The sequence below is a fragment of the Lathyrus oleraceus genome, chromosome 5 (genome assembly GCF_024323335.1).
Source record: "Lathyrus oleraceus cultivar Zhongwan6 chromosome 5, CAAS_Psat_ZW6_1.0, whole genome shotgun sequence".
NCBI lineage: Eukaryota > Viridiplantae > Streptophyta > Magnoliopsida > Fabales > Fabaceae > Lathyrus > Lathyrus oleraceus.
In genome coordinates, this window is record NC_066583.1 from 19,223,253 (window position 1) to 19,244,275 (window position 21,023).

Below are 21,023 nucleotides of genomic sequence, written 5' to 3' on the forward strand. Positions count from 1 at the left end.
CGTTGTAGTTTTCGCTATAGACAAATTTATATCTTATCTAGTAGGAGCAAAAATTATTGTTTACACCGATCATGCTGCCATTCGTTACCTATTAAGTAAAAAAGATGCCAAGCCCAGGTTACTCTGATGGATTCTATTACTACAAGAGTTTGATTTAGATATAAGAGATAAAAAGGCACTGAAAATGTAGTGGCTGATCACCTTTCTAGGCTAGAACATCTAAAACCTGAACTAGTACCCATAAATGATGATTTCGCCTATGATAGACTGATAGCTAAAGTAGAAACCATTGAAGACAATAACCTAGATCCTTATGAGCATTCCCAAAATTCCTTAGCAATAAGTAACGTACCCTGGTATGCAGATTTCGTTAATTACCTAGCTGCTGATATAGTACCCCCTGATCTTGACTACCACCGCAAGAAGAAATTCTTCCACGATGTGAGAAACTTCTATTGGGACGAATCGCTCCTTTTCAAAAGGGGTAAAGATGTCATCTTTCGCCGTTGCGTTCCAGAAGAAGAGGTAAACAGTATTATCGAGCATTGTCATTCTGCACCTTATGGTGGACATGCGAGCACCTCTAAGACATACGCCAAGATTCTTCAAGCTGGCCTATTCTGGCCTACCATGTGGCGTGATGTCTATGCTTACATTGTCAAATGCGACAGATGCCAACGCACTGGAAACATTTCAAGGCGTGATGAAATGCCTCTAAGAAACATTCAGGAAGTAGAACTCTTTGACGTATGGGGTATAGATTTCATGGGACCTTTTCCACCATCCTTAGGAAACAGGTATATCTTAGTAGCCGTAGACTATGTGTCTAAGTGGATTGAAGCTATAGCTGCACCCACAAACGACACTAGGGTAGTAATCAAACTATTTAAAAACTATATATTCCCTAGATTTGGAACACCACGTTTAGTCATAAGCGATGGAGGATCACACTTTATATCGAGAATATTTGACAAACTTTTAAGAAAATATGGAGTTAGGCATAGAGTAGCAACACCATACCACCCACAGACTAGTGGCCAAGTAGAAGTATCTAATAGGGAGATAAAACAAATCCTAGAGAAAACTATTTCTATTTCTAGGAGAGACTGGTCTTAGAAGCTTCAAGAAGCATTATGGGCCTATAGAACCGCTTTCAAAACCCCTATAGGAACTACTCCTTATCAACTAGTTTATGGAAAATCCTGTCACTTACCGTTCGAATTAGAGCATAAAGCCTATTGGGCCATTAAAACTTTGAATTTAGACTACCTAGCCGCTGGAGAGAAGCGTATCCTAGACATTCATAAACTAGAAGAACTTAGGCAATCTGCCTACGAGAATGCAAAAATATATAAAGAGAGGACAAAAGCCTATCACGACAAAAGAATAGTAAAGAAAAACTTCAATATAGGAGATTCTGTTCTCCTTTTCAACACTAGGTTACGACTCTTCCCTGGAAAGCTACGTTCAAGATGGACTAGTCCTTTCGAAGTATCCAAGATTCTGAGATCCGGAGCCGTAGAAATCAAGAACGAAACCTGTAGTCCATTCATTGTAAATGGACAAAGACTGAAGCTCTACGAAGGAGGAGACATTCTAGCATACTACTCAAGCCACACCCTGATTGATCCACCAATTCCTCAAACTACAGGTGTATAAATTCTAATCGTCAAGCTAATGACGTTAAACAAGCACTGCGTGGGAGGCAACCCATGGTTTTTCTTTCATTTTTACTTTTTCGCATTTATTTACATTTATTTTTATATTTATTTTATCATATTTTGCATAGAGACTAAAAGTCTGAATGGTTTGCATTTTCAGGATCACTTTCCTAACTTTTACAGGATGCAGGGTTTTGATGACATGCATCTTGCCTATAGAGACAATGCTCAGAGGGAGCGCTACATTGCTTTGTATCAGCGCCCTATGGCACCCACATGTTACCCTGATCAGCACTGTATGGAGGCACTGGGTATCGAGCCTAGTATCCGATTCCTTAGCCACCAGCTCCACTGGGACGAATTTGCTGATGACTTGAGCAACACATATAGGAACCTGACTTTGGAGTTCCTGAGTTCATTCGACTACGACCCATATTCTGGACCAGATGGGTATGCTGCTTTCAGGCTCTTTGGAGTTGAGTACTCCTTCAGCCAGAAAGAGTTCGGCAACTTATTAGGTTTCCAAACTACTCCTGATGCTATCCCGGAGACACCTTTGGGATATTTCCTGGGTAAGGAAGTGGAGAAGTTTTGGAGTGATATATCAGGTGGCGGAAGCCAGGATCCATCTACACAGTTATCTTATGTCATACATAACCCAGCCTTCAGATATTTTCAGATGATATTAGCACATTCCTTCCTGGGAAGACAGGATGCAGAGACACTACTGAGTGAAGAGGAGATCTTCCTATTATTTTGCGCATCCCAGTCTCGCCCAGTAGCATGTGGGAACTTTTTATTGAATAATCTCAGCGGTATCTCTAGATCCACCGAAGGAGTCATCCATGTTGGTGGAATCATCACACAGATTGCTGTCGCTTTAGGTCTGTCTCGCAAGCTGTTGCATCTTCGGACATATTGTGGATACACTACCATGGACATCGATTTCTATTTAACCAGAGGATTAATGAGGAGAGCCTCTTTCCACCCATGTCAGTTCCGATTGCTAGTCGACAATGAGGCTATCCATTACTTCACATTGCCAGACCCTATGATGACCAGTGTGCATGATCCAGCGAATTGGAGTTATGCTCTAGAGGGCCAGGGAGAGACCATCGAGGCACCGAGATCACCACCCGCTGCTGAATACACACCTGCACCACCATCTCCTAGAATCACTGTTTTCTCTAATAATCATTCATTGCAGACACCCGACATACGCACCCAGATTGCTGAGTGCCGTAGAGAGATTGCAGAGCTTAGACAGGAAGTGGCGGACCTAACTCTACAGATGGGAGTATCTGATCTCACCCATGCTACTGAAGCCGATTGTCTGTATCAGGAGATCGCAGAGCTCAGGCAGGAGATAGCCATGCTCCGTGGATCCACTCAGGCAGACGACACCCCTAATACCTGATCTCTTTTATCTATTTATCGTATTTGCATTACTCATTTTATATTATCGCATTTGGATATTATATAAACTACTACTATACATTAGTATTTCTATTTTTATCTATATATGTTTTATATTTTATTTGCATTTTAATTTTTCAGTTATTTATTTATTTATATTTAATTTTTGATTTTGTTTTTTGTTTCAGTTTCACTTTTTATTTTTCGTTTTTGCTTTTATAAAATTATGCAAGTCAAAGAAACTAGGAGAATCACAAGACAAATGCTATCCAGACCCCTCAAAGCTAAAAGACAAGCGAAGCCCAAACCAAAGGACCAAAATCTGGCCCAGCCAGATTTTGCCTTGTGGCGCCCGCCATAGGACCTGTGGCGCCCGCCACAGCGTCTATAAATGGTCGGGGCAGACCCCTTTTTCTTCACCATTTTTGCAACTTACAACCTCCAAAACCCATTTTTTCACCTTGGAAAAAGTCCTTGAACCCCCAAAAAGCTCATACTTTCCTAACCATCATACCACACATATCATTGTTCCACTTTCCGTTTTTTATTTCATCCGCCGGATTTTGTAAATATCCAACCTTTTTCACCAACCACTTCATCTTTTTCATCCACATTTCAAGAGCATTCAAATGGAGTTCAACGGATTCGTTCTTCGAGGAGGGAAACCAGGGGAGAGACAAAGAAAAATCATTGAACGGTTGCAGAATCGGGAAATCCTCCCGACAAGGTGTGTTGACGAAGATTGTCTCTACACTTTAGGTATCTACCATAGCATTTTCCATTTATTAGACATCTTAGGTTTGCATAATTTCTTTATCAACAAAGAACCCACCTATGAGCGGCTGACAATCGAATTTTTAAGTTCCTTAATTTATATTGTCCGCCCCAACACTGCTAGCACAGTCGGTACTGTCCAATTTAGAATGTTTGCTGTTGAATACCAATTCAGTACCGATGAACTAGCCAGTCTGTTAGGGATCCCTCATGGGGAAGGTGTTATTTGTGAGGCCCCTTTGGATTCCGAATGGTCTGTTGAGGTATTTTCCTTCTGGGAGCGTTTATCAAACACTTCAATAAACTCTTTTGAAGGAGTTCTTGCCTCAACCATCCATAACCCGGCCATCCGAGTTTTTAGATATCTGTTGGCATGCACTGTTTTTGGCCGGGAGAATCCAAATAAGGTTAACGCTAGAGAGCTTCTATATTTGCAAGGAAGCCTCACAAATAGGAAAATTAATTCGGTTCCGTTTATGCTCGCCCATATGATTTTAACTCTGAATAAGGCGGGACCGATTTCTTTTGGTGGCTTGATTACGTCTATTGCTCGGGCACTTAACCTGAACAATGAGATGGCTACCCTAGACCCCTTACCTCCTCGCACAATAAACTTAAAATTTCTGAGAGACATGAAATTGTGTCGTTCAAGGAGAGAAGGAGGTTATACACTTATGGTTCATGGTGTAGCTATCCCATCCATTATTCTACCTTGCACTAGACGTACAGATATACGTGATGAGAGGAATTGGACCTACGATTTAGATGCTCCACCTGTTTTGGGTCCTCTTCCTCCTAACATTCCTGATAAGGCGAAACCTGACACTGATGATGAATATGATCGGAGAGAGAGATCTCCCGTACCACATGTGTCCCCCCATCATCCTTCACCACCACACACCGCACCATCTTCTTCTTCTGTAGGTACCACTCCTGGCTTCTATATTACAGAGAAGATGTGGCGTGACCACCTAGCTAGAGAGAAAAGGCGTGACGACCTACTCTCTACCCTCCAGCAACAAATGACGGATAATATGAACTTCATGCAACAATCACAGCGAAGGACAGACAGGTCCTACGACACTGTTCTACAGTCCCTGCAAGTGATCACCGATACACAAGCCCGTCAACAACAATACCACCAGAGACACATGGCACTAATTGAAGCCACCCAAGGTTCCATTATCGGTAACCTTCAAGAGGTGAGGACCGTTCAGAATGCCCTGCAGGCGAGGATGGATCAGAGAGACCGTCGTCGTACCCGATCCCGTCGTCCACCTCAGGATGGCGAGGGCACCAGTGGCCAGCAATAGGTTGCCAGGTAACTCTTTCTTATCTTATTTCGAAACATTGGGGACAATGTTCGATTTAAGTGTGGGAGGAGACTCTATCGTCTTTTCTTTATTTGCTTTTCCCGTTTTTTCCTTTATCGCTTTTTCTTTGCTGTTTTTAGATAGTTTATTTCCTTTTAGTTGTTTAATTTTGCTTTTTAGTATAATGCATGAGTCTGACGAGTCACCAAATACAGTAGATCTTTAGTACAATCTAGTCTCCCCATACCTTTAGCCCCACCAAAAATTTTTTGCAAAAGAAAATAGTGTTATTTCGAAGGTTTTCAGGTTTTAAGGACATGCTTTGAGTAAGGATGCGGTGACTTGGGAGAACTTTGCGAAACATCAGTATCTGTTTTAGCACCATAAGCTTCGTAAATATAGGAATCATTCCCGAAACCCCATATACCATGGCCTTAATCATCATTTCCGTATAAGTCCTTAGTAGTTTATCTCAGCAGTCAGCTCCGGCCTACGCATCCTCTACGTAGGGGACCGATGCAAATAAGTGAATGATCCAGAAAAATAAATAAAAAAATAAAAGAAAGCAAAAAGGCAACTCCGGTATAGGTGACCCTCACAAAGTCATTTAAACCAAAGAATTGTAAAATATTGCTACAAAAAGAAAAAGAAAAAGAAAAAGAAAAGCAGTACCCACTGTTAGTTGGTTCAGAGGTATCCGGCACTGAACTCGGTAGGGCGGATTACGATCCGATCCCCCACAACTACAGTTGGGTCCAATAAAAGGGTTTACACATGTTTATGTGCCAGAAACCCCAAGCTCTGATCATAATCACTAACAAGCCACTCTACTATGAAGCATGTATGGATAACGGGCTTAATGTGATTGCGCCTGAATGAAAAGGACACAAAAAGAGATGAAGAGGCAAGCCTAGGTATTGTGGGATAATATGGGTTGGTTAATATAGGAATGAAGTTTATGTTCGTATTTGCGGATTAGTGTCATCATGATACCCTTAGTTCAATCAGTTAGTACCTATCACTGCATCCCGACTTGAACTTGGAATTTTTACCTGAAGCACTCGTTTACACAAATTTTCTTTTATGAGCTTTTCAATGTTTTGCTTGAGGACAAGCAAAGGTTTAAGTGTGGGAGAGTTTGATCACACTAAAATTTACGTATTTTCGACTCCAATTTCGCATGCATTCTAGTTGTTTTATTATCATTTTATTGTGTTATTATTGTGTTTTCCTTTGTTTTCAGGTTTTTACTTTAATCGGAGCCCCGATCGAGAAAAGGAGTGAAAAAGGGCTAAAAACCCTAAAATTCAGCATTTTGTGCTTATGGCCTACCCCATGGCGGGCGCCACAGACCAAGCCATGACGTGTCCAAGTCCAACTTCCTCAACTCCCACGTTTCCCCACTTCATCCACTAAGGCGCCCCACTTTGTGCTTGTGGCGGGCGCCATAGCCTTGTGGCGGGCGCCACAAGAAGGAAATGGTTTCCTCTATTTTTCAAGTTGAAGGGCATCCAAGTCAATTCCACCTTTTTTATTTGCTTATAAATAGAAACGCGAATTCAGTTTTACAATCATCCAAACTTAGAGCAGAGGCAAACTCAGAAGCAACTTTGTTTCACTTAGGCATATATTCAGTATTTTATAGTGGTAATCGCTTCGCATTAGAGTGTTACCACAATTGTGTAATCAAGTCTGTGATAGAGTCTGTAATCGAGTTTGGAGCACTTTGGAAGGAAGTTAATCCTGCCGCCATTTTCTTTTCCGCATTGCAATTTACTCAGCCCTCCGATTGGAGCAGGTTTTTATCACTCGCTTTTACTTTATTTATTTCCCGCACTCGCTTTTACTTTATTTATTTCCCGCACTCGCTTTTACTTTGTTTATTTCCCGCACTCGCCTTTACTTTATTTATTTCCCGCACTCGCTTTTACTTTATTTATTTCCCGCACTCGCTTTACTTTATTTATTTCCCGCACTCGCTTTTACTTTATTTATTTCCCGCACTCGCTTTAAATTATTTACTTTCCGCACTCGCACTACTTTTATTTACTTTCCGCACTCGCACTACTTTTATTTATTTTAATGCACTTTTACTTTACCATGTCTAGCTAAATTTATAAGGCTAGAATGTAAGGATCGTAATTAAACCAGTAATCCGTACAATTGTTCGTAGAAACACTTAAGGGCTATTTTAACTTTCAACTTAAGTTTTCCCGCACTTCAATTTCGTTAGGTAAGATCGAAATCCGTCCAACGTCTTTTTAAACTTAATTGTTTTTAGCTATTTCAAAAACAGCGAAAGCGCTTTGTTTAGTTCATTAGGAGATTTTAACATTAAGAAGAAAAGAGATTTTAAAACTATTTTCGGACGCGTTTATAAGTTTAGAGTCTGGTTCGTAAGAACCTCTTTTGGTTAAGAAATCCAGGTTATAATACTTTTCAACTTAGTCAAGATACTATATTTCTTAAAAATAGGTTTACTACTCTAACGCAATGCGCGCCTTTTTATAAGTGACAATAAGAGGGTTTGATTAGGGAGTACAACTCGGTTCTGAATACGCGAAAGCGACAGTTCCTATTAAATTAGTTCTTTTCAAAGTAGGAAACATTGCCCATAAGTAGCTCTACTAGCAAGTACCTGGATTATCAATTAATTATGTGAATTACATTCGACCCTGTCTTTATTAATTAATCTTTAATTCAACACTTTATTTTTCATTGCACACTCCAAAACAAAACACTTATTTTGATTGCCTTTGATAAACACCATAACGATAGATAACGATAGATTGACACTTGGTCTCTGTGGATTCGACAATCTTTTATATTACTCTGACGCGTTCGTATACTTGCGAACACCGCATCAAGTTATTGACCGCATCATGAGGCAAAGGTAGATTTTTGGTAGGGAGATGACTCTTTTATTGTAAATGCTTTGGTACTTCAAGTGTTCTCCTACTTCAAATTCAAAAAATGACACCTTTGAAATGATCCCTAAAACTTTCTTAAATACTAGTAAAAATTAACGGCTGGGAGGTTGCAAGTTTGTCTCGAGATAACATGTGTCTCCCCACTTCTCCCACGTCTGTAGGTAACTACCCACGTATCTGACACCTATGATCGCTCCTCATCATGGTGATAACCTTTGACTTTGACTGGCCCTTTATGCATCGACCCTGGGTTGCCAAATTTCCATGTCTACCTAACCCTCCAACGGACTTCCTAATCGACCATGCTTTGCCTTCTTTGGTCTAAATTTGTCAGCTAACACATATTAATGTGAAGGCTAACCATCATCGATGTTGGCATGCCATAAGGGTATTCCCTATTATTCTTTGGCATTGAGAGCCCTGACAAAGGCCTTGTGACCGCATGGTTAAATAGGGTATTCCCTAGCTGTGGTGTGGGTGTTATCCCTTGTGATGGTACTGGTGCAACTGACATGGACGATACCATCAGGGAAGTTGTCCTAACGGGCGTTGAAATAATTGCCTCTTCAACCGCCGATTTGACTGGTTGTTCTACTATATTTTGGGGATTTTTTTATTAACTAGTGTTATCTATAGGAGGGCGCGTCATTTTTGGTAAAGACTTACCACTTAAATGCATACAAACTAATCATAACAATTCAATGCGCGTATAATAAGTTTATAAGAGAAAACTATGGATATCTATAAAAGACAAGAGTTTAGCACATGTCCCACTGGGCATGCTAATTTGTTTACTGGGAAATTTGGTAAACAACCGCTAGTCTCTTATTGAAGGTTACTTACAGGATCAACTAGATAATCCTAGGACATAGTGATAAAAGCTTTTGTTTATAGTTGGTGTACAAAAGAAAAGGATTTTGACTTGGTTTAAATCGTTTAGAGAAACAATGTGAAAGGTAATTTCGACAATGTTAAAAAAAGGCTAGATTTTGTAAAGTAAGCGTAAAGTGACAATGAAGTTAAAAGAGAAATGAAAGTAAATTGGCAAAGAACATAAAATGAAATAAAAAGCTTTGCATTTGAGTGAAAATGGTGTTTCAAGATTTAAACATTTTCTTAGTGGAACTCGTTTTCTCTCTAACGCTGGGTAATTTGAGTCTTTTTGAGTTTTTTTGTAGTGAAATCAAATGAACACACTGAATCCTAACACTATAATCCCTATTTATACATGTGTAAAATAATGTTTTTCTAACATTAGTTTCTTCAGCCTTCGCCACATAGATTCTTGCATGTGCCCTACTGCGCTCAAATAACTGTTGATCGACACACCTTGTTGTCGTCGAAAACCCAAGCCACCATGACGTCGAAATGTTAGAGGAAATATTCCTTTTTCCTAAAAAATCCTAAGTCCCATTTGTACCTCTCCTCTTGAAACTTTTATTTTTGCACCATAACATGTCAACAAACATCTAGTTGACCTTAACTTGTTCCAGGTCTTCTAATTGTACTGAGATTTTTGCCCTTGTCAAAAATCACAACTAACAAATGGGTATCCACGAATAAAATAAATGGATATTTAAGTATCCTTTTTTTAATGGATGTGTATGTGGGTTTGATGATATCATACCCGAGGATATACGTATCTATTAACAAATTATTAAAAAATATTTAAATAAAATTAGTTTATTATACTATATGTTTTCATCTTCTAAAAAAAATAGTTTTTTCAAATTTCCTTTTTTTTTGAATTTTTCTTTAAAGAAAACCTTTTACATTCCATACAAATACTATTTGGTCATTTCATATTTAAGCTTCTTCTATACTTTAGACCTTACTTCAACAACTCTACAGTCCAACCAACCAATGTCCTCTTTTTTCATCCAACCAGTGCCTTCATTCCAACTCCTCCGTCGTCTGATCTTCCACCATAACCACAATCACAATATTTTTAATTTGTTTTGGTTAAAAATAGAATGTATGGATACTATGTTTGGATGTTATCATGGTTTGGTGAAAAATAAATAAATTAATGTATGAAATTTTGTTGTTAAATTAAGAGCAGATTGTATGGATGTTATGTTGTTGGTTCTAAGTGTTGGCAGCAATTTTGGTAAAACAAAGAGTGTTCACAAGATGTTATGTGTGATGTCTTAACATAAGATATCATGTGTACCTGCTGGAGTTCAAGAACATGATCATGCAGGATTGTTTCAGAGTGTCATATACAATGTCATGGCTTCTGATAATGTGTACCTGCTGGAGTTGAAATGGAAAACATAATTATGTAGGATTGTATCAGGATATCATACACGATGTCATGACATCTGATGTGTTATACCTGCTGGAAATTATAAAAGGAATTATGGAATTATGCAAGATTGTTCCAAGATGTCAGACCCGATGTCATGACATCCTGTGCACAGAACATTCAGTGCGAATGTCTAGTGTTTTGTGATTGCACAACTAATGGCAATCTATGTATGATTGAAGATCTGATTTGCAGGCGCATTCAATCATGGATTACAACCTGATTTACTTATTTTCCAAGGATATCTAACCAGCTGTTATGAAAAGATTTAATTGGAAAATAGATTTAGGGTTTTCAAGAGGTCCAAGCCCAGCTGAAAGCTTCTATAAAAAGGGACTTAGAAAACCTGTATTACAACACAACCAATACTGAGCGAAATATAGAGAGAGAGCTAGGGGTTGTGTCTTGTTTAGTCGTAAGACTTGTAAGCCATTCAAGTCATCTTTTGATGATTGAATTGGACTGATTTGTGGTTGTAATTTGTCACTCTAAAGCTATTAAGCAAGAGTGTGTGTCTACTTGATCAAAGCTGTGAAGCAAGATCAAGTGTGTGTCTACTTTATCAAAGCTGTGAAGCAAGATCAAGTGTGTGTCTTCTTGATTGAAACTGTGAAGTAAAATCAATAGTGTGTTATTGAAAAGTGTTTTCTTTTCTCAAGGGATTGTTGTTTAAGATCATAGGTGTGATTGTAGGGAAGTGAGTGGGTTCTCATATCTAAGAGTGCTTAGGTAGAAATTGCACGGGTAGAGATTAGGTGAGAAAGACTGTAACTTGTTGAAGTGTACGGAGAGTCTTTGAACTGATTCTATTTTAGTGAATTTCCTTCCTGGCTTGGTAGCCCTCAGACGTAGGTGAGTTGCACCGAACTGGGTTAACAATTGCTTGTGTCATTTGCTTTACCATTCTGTATCTTTATCCTATTTGTGTTCTCAGATATTAGTGTCGTGACATTACCTTCGACATCTTATATCTGATACCAGAATTTCAATTGGTATCAGAGCAGGCATCCTACTCTGGTTCTGGGTGAGATCTAGAGACAATACTTTCTGGTACAATGGAAAGAGATGGAGGATCTGTTCACAGACCACCAATTTTGGATGGTTCTAACTATGACTATTGAAAACCTCGAATGATAGCCTTTCTAAAATCTCTTGATAACAAGGCTTGGAAGGCTGTGTTAACAGGCTGGGTGCATCCTGTAATTACTAAAGAAGGAGAAACCACTACTAAGAAGAAGCCTGAAGAACAATGGTCCAAGGAGGAGGATGACTTAGTCCTTGGGAATTCTAAAGCATTGAATGCCATCTTCAATGGTGTTGACAAGAATATTTTCAGGTTGGTAAACAACTGTGAAGTGGCTAAAGATGCTTGGGACATTCTCAAGACCACTCATGAAGGCACATCTAGAGTAAAGATGTTTAGACTACAGCTGCTCACCTCCAAGTTTGAAAATTTGAGGATGAAAGAAGATGAGAATATCCATGAATTTCATATGAGTATCCTTGAAATAGCTAATGCCTCAGGAGCCCTGGGAGAGAAGATGTCAGATGAAAAATTGGTAAGAAAAATACTCAGGTCACTCCCTAAGAGATTTGCTATGAAAGTGACTGCCATAGAAGAGTCTCAAGACATCTCCAACATCAGAGTTGATGAGCTGGTTGGTTCTCTCCAAACCTTTGAGATGGGATTGAGTGATGGTTCTGAAAAGAAAACGAAAAGCATTGCCTTCATGTCAAACACAGAAGAGAAAAATAGTCAGGATGTTGATGAAGATTTGGCCAATGAAGTAGCAATGTTGGGGAGACAGTTCAACAGATTGTTAAAAAAGATGGATGTAAGATCCAAGGCTAATGTCAAGAACATCTCATCTGACATCAGCAATGGAAGAAGAGCAAGGTCAGATGAGAAGCCCAAAGAAGGAAAAGAAGTAAAGTGCTATGAATTTGATGGGTATGGACATATTAGAACTGAATGTGGAACCTACCTCAAGAAGCAGAAGATGAGTCTTGCTGCCACCTGGTCTGATGAGAGTGAAACAGAGGAAGTTGCAAATCTTGTGACTGCATTGACAGGAAGATGGGGTTCTGATGAAGACTCAAGTGATGAAGAAGTAACCTTTGAAGAGTTGGACTCTACCTACAGAAAGTTGTGTCACAAAAGTGCAGAGTTGTGTAAACAGGTTGAAAGCCAGAAGAAGGGGATAACTCAACTTGAGAATGAGAAGGTAGAACACTTGGAAACCATCTCCAAATTAAAAACAGAAGCAGTGGCTCTGAATGTCAAGCTAGATGAAAGTCAACAAGTTGAAATCCAGAAGATAGTACAGCTGGAGAATGAGAAGGCAGAACATGTGGAAACCATCTCCAAGTTAAAAACTGAAGCTACGTTCTTAAATTCAAAACTAAAAGAGATGACCAAGTATGTAAGGATGTTAAACAATGGATCTGACTCCTTAGACAAGATTCTCCAAACTGGACTAATCATAGGAGACAAATCTGGAATAGGGTACAATAAATCTAAGGCTGAGAGCAGTTACACTGGTTGCAAACCTCAAGCCAAACCTAAATGCAGCCATAGTAAGAGCAGTCCTGAGATGTCACATCATATGTCACAACATCAGAGGAGAAGACAGCAGAAAGGGAAACACCAAAGATGGAGATGCCATTACTGTGGGAAATTTGGTCACCTAAAGCCCTTCTGCTATAAGCTGTATGGTTACCCTACCCCTGTTCATCAACAGACTCACTATCAACCCAGACCCAAACAGCACAGGCCTATCAACAAGAAGCAATGGGTTCCTAAGACTAATGTTACAAGTCTAATAGCTCATATTCCCCTCAAAATCTTAGCCAAAGAAGAGTGGTATTTTGATAGTGGATGTTCTAGACACATGACTGGAAACATAGACTTGATAATTGATCTTCACCCTCATGTCATAAGCTATGTAACCTTCGATGATGGAGCAAAGGGTGAAATAAAGGGGATAGGTAAGCTTGATTGTCCTGGAGTTCCTAAACTTGACAATATCCTACTGATTAAAGGCTTGACTGCAAACCTAATAAGCACCAGTCAACTATGTGATCAAGGTCTGAATGTCAACTTCACTAAAACTGAATGTCTGATTATTAACAAAGACAATGAAGTGATTATAAAAGGAATCAGGACCAAAGACAATTGTTACATGTGGAGCTCTCAAATGGATTATTCCTCAAAGTGTACCTATGACAAAAAGGAAGGGATGAAGATGAGTATAGCTGCTAGAAGAACCCTCAAGAGTGATGAAAGACAAGTCTGTGGGAAATGTCAGACAAGGATGTCACACCAGAAGCTCAGACTTAACCTCACTTTCAAAGGAGAAAAGGTCATGATGGCCCAAATAGCTGAGAGGTTAGATCAAATAGGTGGACATGTGACTAGTTATATGCAGTTTGAAATTGGAGAGAGCTTTGTTGGAACTGGGCCACAAGGGACTATGTGTCTATCTCAAAGCAAAAGTGCCAAGAACAATGTGGAGAAGATTGAGATGGAGAGTGAAAGGACACCTGCTCTTACACATTTGAAAGATGAAAATGGTGTTTATGATGAAAATATATCAGATGGAAGCAGTTGTTCTCAACTGGGTTGGATGAAACTACTGATAATTGCATACAATGTCACACACGATGTCATGACATTGTATTATGACAACCTGAATACTGCAACAATGTCCAAAAATCATATTCAGCACAGTTGGACCAAGTACATTATTTGCTGTCATCACTCTATTAGAAAATTTGTGGAAGACAAATTCATAGTTCTAAAGCATGAAATGCAACTAGCTGGCAAGGTTGCAAGGGATTTGGATGATATTCAATTTGAATATGCAAAAGGGAAATTAGGGATTTGGACTCTTGTGAAATTATGGCAATTAAAGTGGAAAGGGAAAGGAAATAAAAATAGTGTCTGCCCACTTAAAATAAAGAGCCACATTAATGATAAATTATTCCCTAGCATTGGAAATAGTATCTATGTCACTTGTACACGCTACCTAAACACAGACATCTTCATCTCCATCCAACTCCTCAAAGAAACTCTGCTAGGGCAAAGAAATTTATTTCAAAAGTTCAACAACATGTCTCAACATCCATCATCATCTGGTTCAAAATCCTCTCATCATGCAAAGACTCCCTCCATGGAGTTTCTAAATGAAGACGTGTTGGACGTTACTCCTCTTTGTGTGATACCATGTGACACCCCAGGCCCCTCTTCCATGGTTGGAAGTAAGCAAGGTAATATCCCTGATAAATCTCCTCTTCCAAATGACATGCATTATGCTGATCGTGCCATTAGGAACCTAGTTACTAGGATTCTAAGTGAAGGGCATGAAGTCAAGGGTGTTTCTACCCCTCTGTCCAGAAGGGACCCCTCACCTGAGGAGGAACCCCAAGTTGAGAAAGATGATGACTCATCTAGATCAGAAAAGGAAGTGGCTGCTGAGGGGTTATGTTCTCTAGGTAAAACCCTACCTAGCAAGAAACCAGCAAATATGTCTCAGGAGAATATTATTGACCTAGAGGAAGAAAGCTCTGAAGAAGAGGATGACACTTTGGTCCATCTTGTAAAACCAAGTGTAGCTGAGAAACTGAGGACTAGAAAAGGGAAAAGTGTGGCTAAAATGAGAACAGCAAGAAGAGTGAAAAAGGCTGCTGGTGTAGGACCCTCCAAATCTTGGAGTAAAGTTGAGGTTAGGAAAAAGAAAGAAAGAGACAGTTCTGACTCTGATGAGGATGTCGAAGACGATGTCCCAGACATCTCCCCTGCAAAAAGGCAGGCTGTTAAGAAGTCTCCAGGAAAAGTTGTTGCTGTGCACTTAGACAATATCTCCTTTCATTTAGAAGATGGTGCTACAAAATGGAAATTTGTCATTCAGAGGAGGGTAGCTGTTGAAAGAGAGCTTGGAAAAGAGGTTGTAGAGGTAAAGGAAGTAATTGATTTGATCAAAAATGTTGGACTAATGAAGACTGTGGTTGCTCTACCCCAATGTTATGAGGGGTTAGTAAAAGAGTTTATTGTGAATATCCCTGAGGATATTTATGAAAAGAGCAGCAGGGAGTTCTGCAAGGTGTTTGTAAGGGGTAAATGTGTGAAATTCTCACCAACCATTATCAACAAGTTCCTAGGAAGAGGAACTGATGGAGGAGTGGATCTAGAGACCACATACAATGAGGTCTGTAGGATTATTATAGCTGGCCAAGTTAAGGAATGGCCTAGTAGGAATCACCTATCAGCTGGCAAGCTAATTGTCAAATATGCCATCTTACACAAGATTGGTTCAGCTAACTGGGTGCCTACTAATCATATCTCTACCATCTCCATTGGTCTTGGAAGAATCATTCATGCAATTGGAACCAGGATTAACTATGATTTTAGAAGGTTTATGTTTGACCAAATTATCAGACATGCCTCCACAAATGCTGTGAAGTTGCCCATTGCCTTCCCATCCATTATTTGTGGTATTATCTTGAGTCAACAACCAGGCATTCTTAATACAAGTGACATGCCAAGCAGAAGAAAACCCCCTCTATCCATTCATTATAAGCTGTTTTAGGGAAGCCATGTCAATGATGTTGTCATGACATCTGCCAGAAAGGAGCCTGCATCTCAAGGGAGTTTAATTGATCAATTAAAAGATACCTGCAAGGAACTGGATAATGGTATAAGGGTAGCCAAGGCGAGAAAAGAAGCTTTGGAAGTTCTTATTAGGAGCCTAGAAAAGGAAGAAATAGAGAAGGCTGGTGAAAATTCAGATGCCAATACCTCAAGAGGGAGGTCAAAAGCTCAATCCAGTGGCAGCTCTGAAAGCTCTGAAGGCTCTGAAAGTGAAGGTGATACTTCTTCCTCTGATTGATGGTTCCCCCCTTTTGAAGTTGAAGACTGTGTCAGGTGTGTTGTGTTTAAAGAATGTTCTTGGTGTGGCTGTTGTGGCTGATGTTATGGAAGTTGTTTTGGTGCTGATGTTTGGAAGTTGAAGTTTTTATTGTTTTATGTTTAAATGTGTAATTTGTGGCAGTCCTCATTGATGCCTGTTTGTAATATTTTGGGCTCTTAATGATTTCCTTGGATTTGTTCATTATCTCAGCTATCACAGTTGTGTATGATGATGGTTTGTACTTCCTAACTATTATGTTTTAACATTTTTAAATGTTATAATTGGTCACCTTTGGTCAATTTTGACTAAAAAGGGGGAGAAGTGTTGATATGGAAGCAGTTAAAGTTGTGGAGCTTGTAGCGGTGTATTCGTCGCTATATGATTTATTGATTAAACCATAAGCAAAGCATACAATGAATTCGAGTCGCCACCGCACTTTTATTTATCCAAAGGACTGGCTAAAAAGCGAACAAAAGCCTAAGAAGTTTTACGCGTAGAAAACTAATAAAAAGATCAGAGAGTCTGGGTAAGGGGTAAATTACGCAATGGGAAGGTGTTAGGCACCCACTTCGTCCTAGGTACTCCTAGGGAGCCCTTTTCACACTTGTTGTACTAAATTGTTATTTGTTATGAAATATTTATTGTGCAAACATGATTGGGATGATGAGAAAAGAATATACAATTTTTTATTATTTTTGTGTTCGAACGGATGAACCCGTTGCCTACGTACCTTCCATCAAAGGTAAGGATCAAAACGCCGTAGTTCGGCTAAAAGATTTCCAAAAGTTAGTGGATTCAATTTTAAACACAAGCCCTAAGGTCTTACGTTATCCACGGGAGAAAACTCAACCTTATACAAATAACAAGTCCACCATGTGAGAACAGCTTCAACTTGCTAGTGAGGGGTTAACCCTATAATAAGCAAGGAAGACTTACAATTCAATCAACTAAGGACAAATAGGTGAGATTAACATCAACCAACTAGGATAAATCAAACCTACGACTAATGTATGAAAACTTGACAAGAATGGACAAAGCCACAAAACATTTGAATGGGTGAAGTTAATTGATTATGATTATTCACAAAAAGGGGGTCAAAGTATGATTAAGATTGATTCAAAAGAAGTATTATGAAATGGAGTTTGAAAAAAGTCAAGGACTTGGGGTCCAGGTTTTTAATTTAAAAGCATGAAGATGTTTGCACAATATTTATCTCAAGTTTTGAAAGCAATGTGTGAAAAGGTTTAGGACAAAATGGATGAATGGATGAAGATGGAGTGTAAAACTTCCTAGAAGGTTCACCTCTTGAAATCATATAGAAGATGACTCAAGTGTGTCCTTTGGAATAGGCAATGAGCAATAACAAACAAGCGAAGCTAAAAGGAAAGTCAACAAAAGCGGATACCGGATGCCAATCACTGGACTTATACCAATCTCCTAAAACAGAACTGGATATCAGAGGCCACTCTATGGACTTATACCAATCTCCTCAACAAAGAAATAAAAAGGTGGATACCGGATGCCAATCTATCTGGACTTATACCAATCTCCAACAAAAACAAAGCAAACACTTGGATGTCAGATGCCAATCTATCTGGACTTACTCTAACCTCCAACATATGATCATGGGAAAACAAATGCCAAATTACACGGACTTACAATTGCATCCTCACATAAACCAACAAATGCATCAAGCAAAGAGAAGATGAGTGGCCAATGAAATGGTCTTATACTCACTTCCATATCCTAGGAACAATGGCCAATGAATGGTCTTACACTCACTTCCATATCATAGGAACAATGGCCAATGAATGGTCTTACAATTGTCCTCAATGGGTAAACAACAAAGATATGTCACGAAGACAGATGAAATGATCATGCACTAATGAGCAATTAATGATGGTGAATGCATAAATCATACAAGCAAACATGAGCATATGAAGTAAGCAATCATCTCTTGTATTGCTTTGACCTTTGCAGGATCAACCTCAATACCTCTTTCACTTACCACAAAACCCAACAATTTGCCAGAACGGACTCCAAATGTACATTTGTTCGGATTCAGGCGAAGTTTAAACTTCCTCAATCGTTGAAAAAGCTTCAACAAATGCTCAATATGCTCAACTTCCGTTCGGGACTTAGCAATCATATCATCAACATAGACCTCTATCTCCTTGTGCATCATATCATGAAACAAGGTAGTCATAGCTCGTTGATACGTGGCTCCGGCGTTCTTCAAACCGAAGGGCATCACTCGATAACAGAATGTTCCCCAAGGTGTGATGAATGTTGTCTTCTCCATATCCTCTGGTGCCATCTTGATTTGGTTATATCCGGAAAATCCGTCCATAAACGAAAAGACTTTGAATTTGGCTGTATTGTCTACCAACATGTCAATGTGTGGTAGAGGAAAATCGTCTTTTGGGCTAGCCTTATTCAAATCTCTATAATCAACGCACATACGGACTTTTTCGTCCTTCTTAGGAACAGGCACAATATTGGCCACCCATTGAGGATATGTAGAAGTCACCAGAAACCCCGCATCAATTTGCTTCTGAACTTCCTCTTTGATCTTCACTGCCATATCTGGATGAGTTCTTCTGAGCTTCTGCTTCACAGGCACACACTCAGGCTTTAAAGGCAGGAAATGTTGCACAATATCTGTATCCAAACCCGGCATGTCTTCATAGGACCAAGCAAAGATATCTGAATATTCTCGTAGCAAACTAATCAAATCTTCCTTGACAGACCCTTCGAGAAGTGCCCCAATCTTCACCAGGCGAACACAATCCTCAGACCCCAAGTTGACTGTTTCCAAGTCTTCGAGATGCGGCTGAATGATCTTCTCTTCGTGCTCAAGGAGACGGGTAATCCCATCAGGAATCCCCTCAACGTCATCTTCCTCTGCCTCAAATACAGGGAATTCAAAATTGGGAGATGGCGTTGGATCATTATGTTCAATGGGTTTTAGGAATCCCTGCATAATGATTCTAGATAATGAAAAGCTTTTGAATTTTAAACAAGCAAATCATTTATGCAGATGAAAAAGCTGTTTTCTTGTTTTTCAAGGTTTTTTGTGATCACTGATTTCATGCAAAAGCAAAAAGTGAAAACAAATGGAAAAACAAATGTTTAACAATGCATTAATTGAATGAAAACATCATTGCATTAAAATGCTGCCAACAATGTCATCACTTCTCCTTTTGGCATGGGAGAAGGGTTTTAAACAAAGTGAACAATTACGCTGACTTAAGAATGACCGTAGGAACATCCACAGCGACCCAATTGTGGCGGACACCACCAGGAATAACGAAGTTGTTCACATCTTCTGCATCCTCTTCCAAGATAGCAGCAGCTTCCTCCTCAGGTTGATCAGCATGGATGAATCCTCCAATTGTGAACAAACCTTGCTCATTATACGCCCCAGAACAGTAGCCAATGCCAGCCCGGGATCGGTTAACCAGGAATAAATCCATCAAAAGCACTTAGTCTGGTGAAATCCTCCTCTGAGTTCACAATTCTCTTGCTCAGGATGATCCATAAAATCTGGAAAAGTTGGCTCTAGTATAGTACCGGCGAAGTGCGTCTTCAAAATAAATGAAGATCGCAGGGTCAGACCACAGGACGGGAGACCGGAACAAAACACCTGCTTATGCAAATGATGCATGAAGTGTTTATGCATATGCTCGTTTTTTATTTCAAAGGAACTCGAGGGTTTTATTTGCAAACTTTGAAATATCGAAGCATTTTGATCATACATGAGAATATCTCATCAGATATATCAGGTGAAATTTTTTTTCCGGTTTTTCCATGTTTGAAATTTTTTGCAAATAAACTCCTTTGAGTTCCTTGAAAATTTTCTTTTATCTGATGATATGGATGCAGATGAATGCATGAATGCAACAATCACACTCAAGGATCAAACAAGTCACACCAAGCAAAGGTCATGGGAAAGCTCATTGTATCCCTAATATCAATCATCCATTTTGGTGGATTTAGGTTTTCACCTTATCGACACCCAAGTTCCATTGATATTAACGGTACATGAACCGGCTCGAACATCCTTAATATCAACCATCCGTTTTGGGGGATTTAGGTTTTATACCTGATCAACGCCCAGGTTCCATTGATATTAAGATTGTCTGAACGACTCAACCACGAATCACGGGTTTGTTGAGAGTCACGAGCATGGAGTCTCGGTTAAGAACCACCCAAAGGGAGTGTACTAGGGTTTAAACCTGCCAGACATGTTCTACCAGAGGTTCCCATAATCATCGTTCCATCTTTCGAATATTATCGGAGGAACGAATACTCGTATTCCAAGAATATTCTCAAGAGAAACTCTTATGAGTGTAGTATCGCGTAACAATCGCATCAGAACTTACATCTGAACGACCTCCGCACTACGTTCCTAAAAATAGGCCAAGATGGGTTTGGTAAACTATGGTCCTTGGCTTCTAAGGCACATGATTGAAAGAATAATGCCTAACCACAAATAACTTGTGTGACATTATTAATCCAACATGACCTCCACCAAGTGAATGGGCTCGCAAGTCAACTAGCTAAGGAATACTCCACACCAGTCAACAAGACTATGCCATTCTCCTATCCTAGAGTGCACTCGAGTTCGGGTATAGAACTCATCTCACAGATCACCAAAGCAAACAACAATTGTATATCAAGCAATTCAAACATTACAATCAATACAGTCA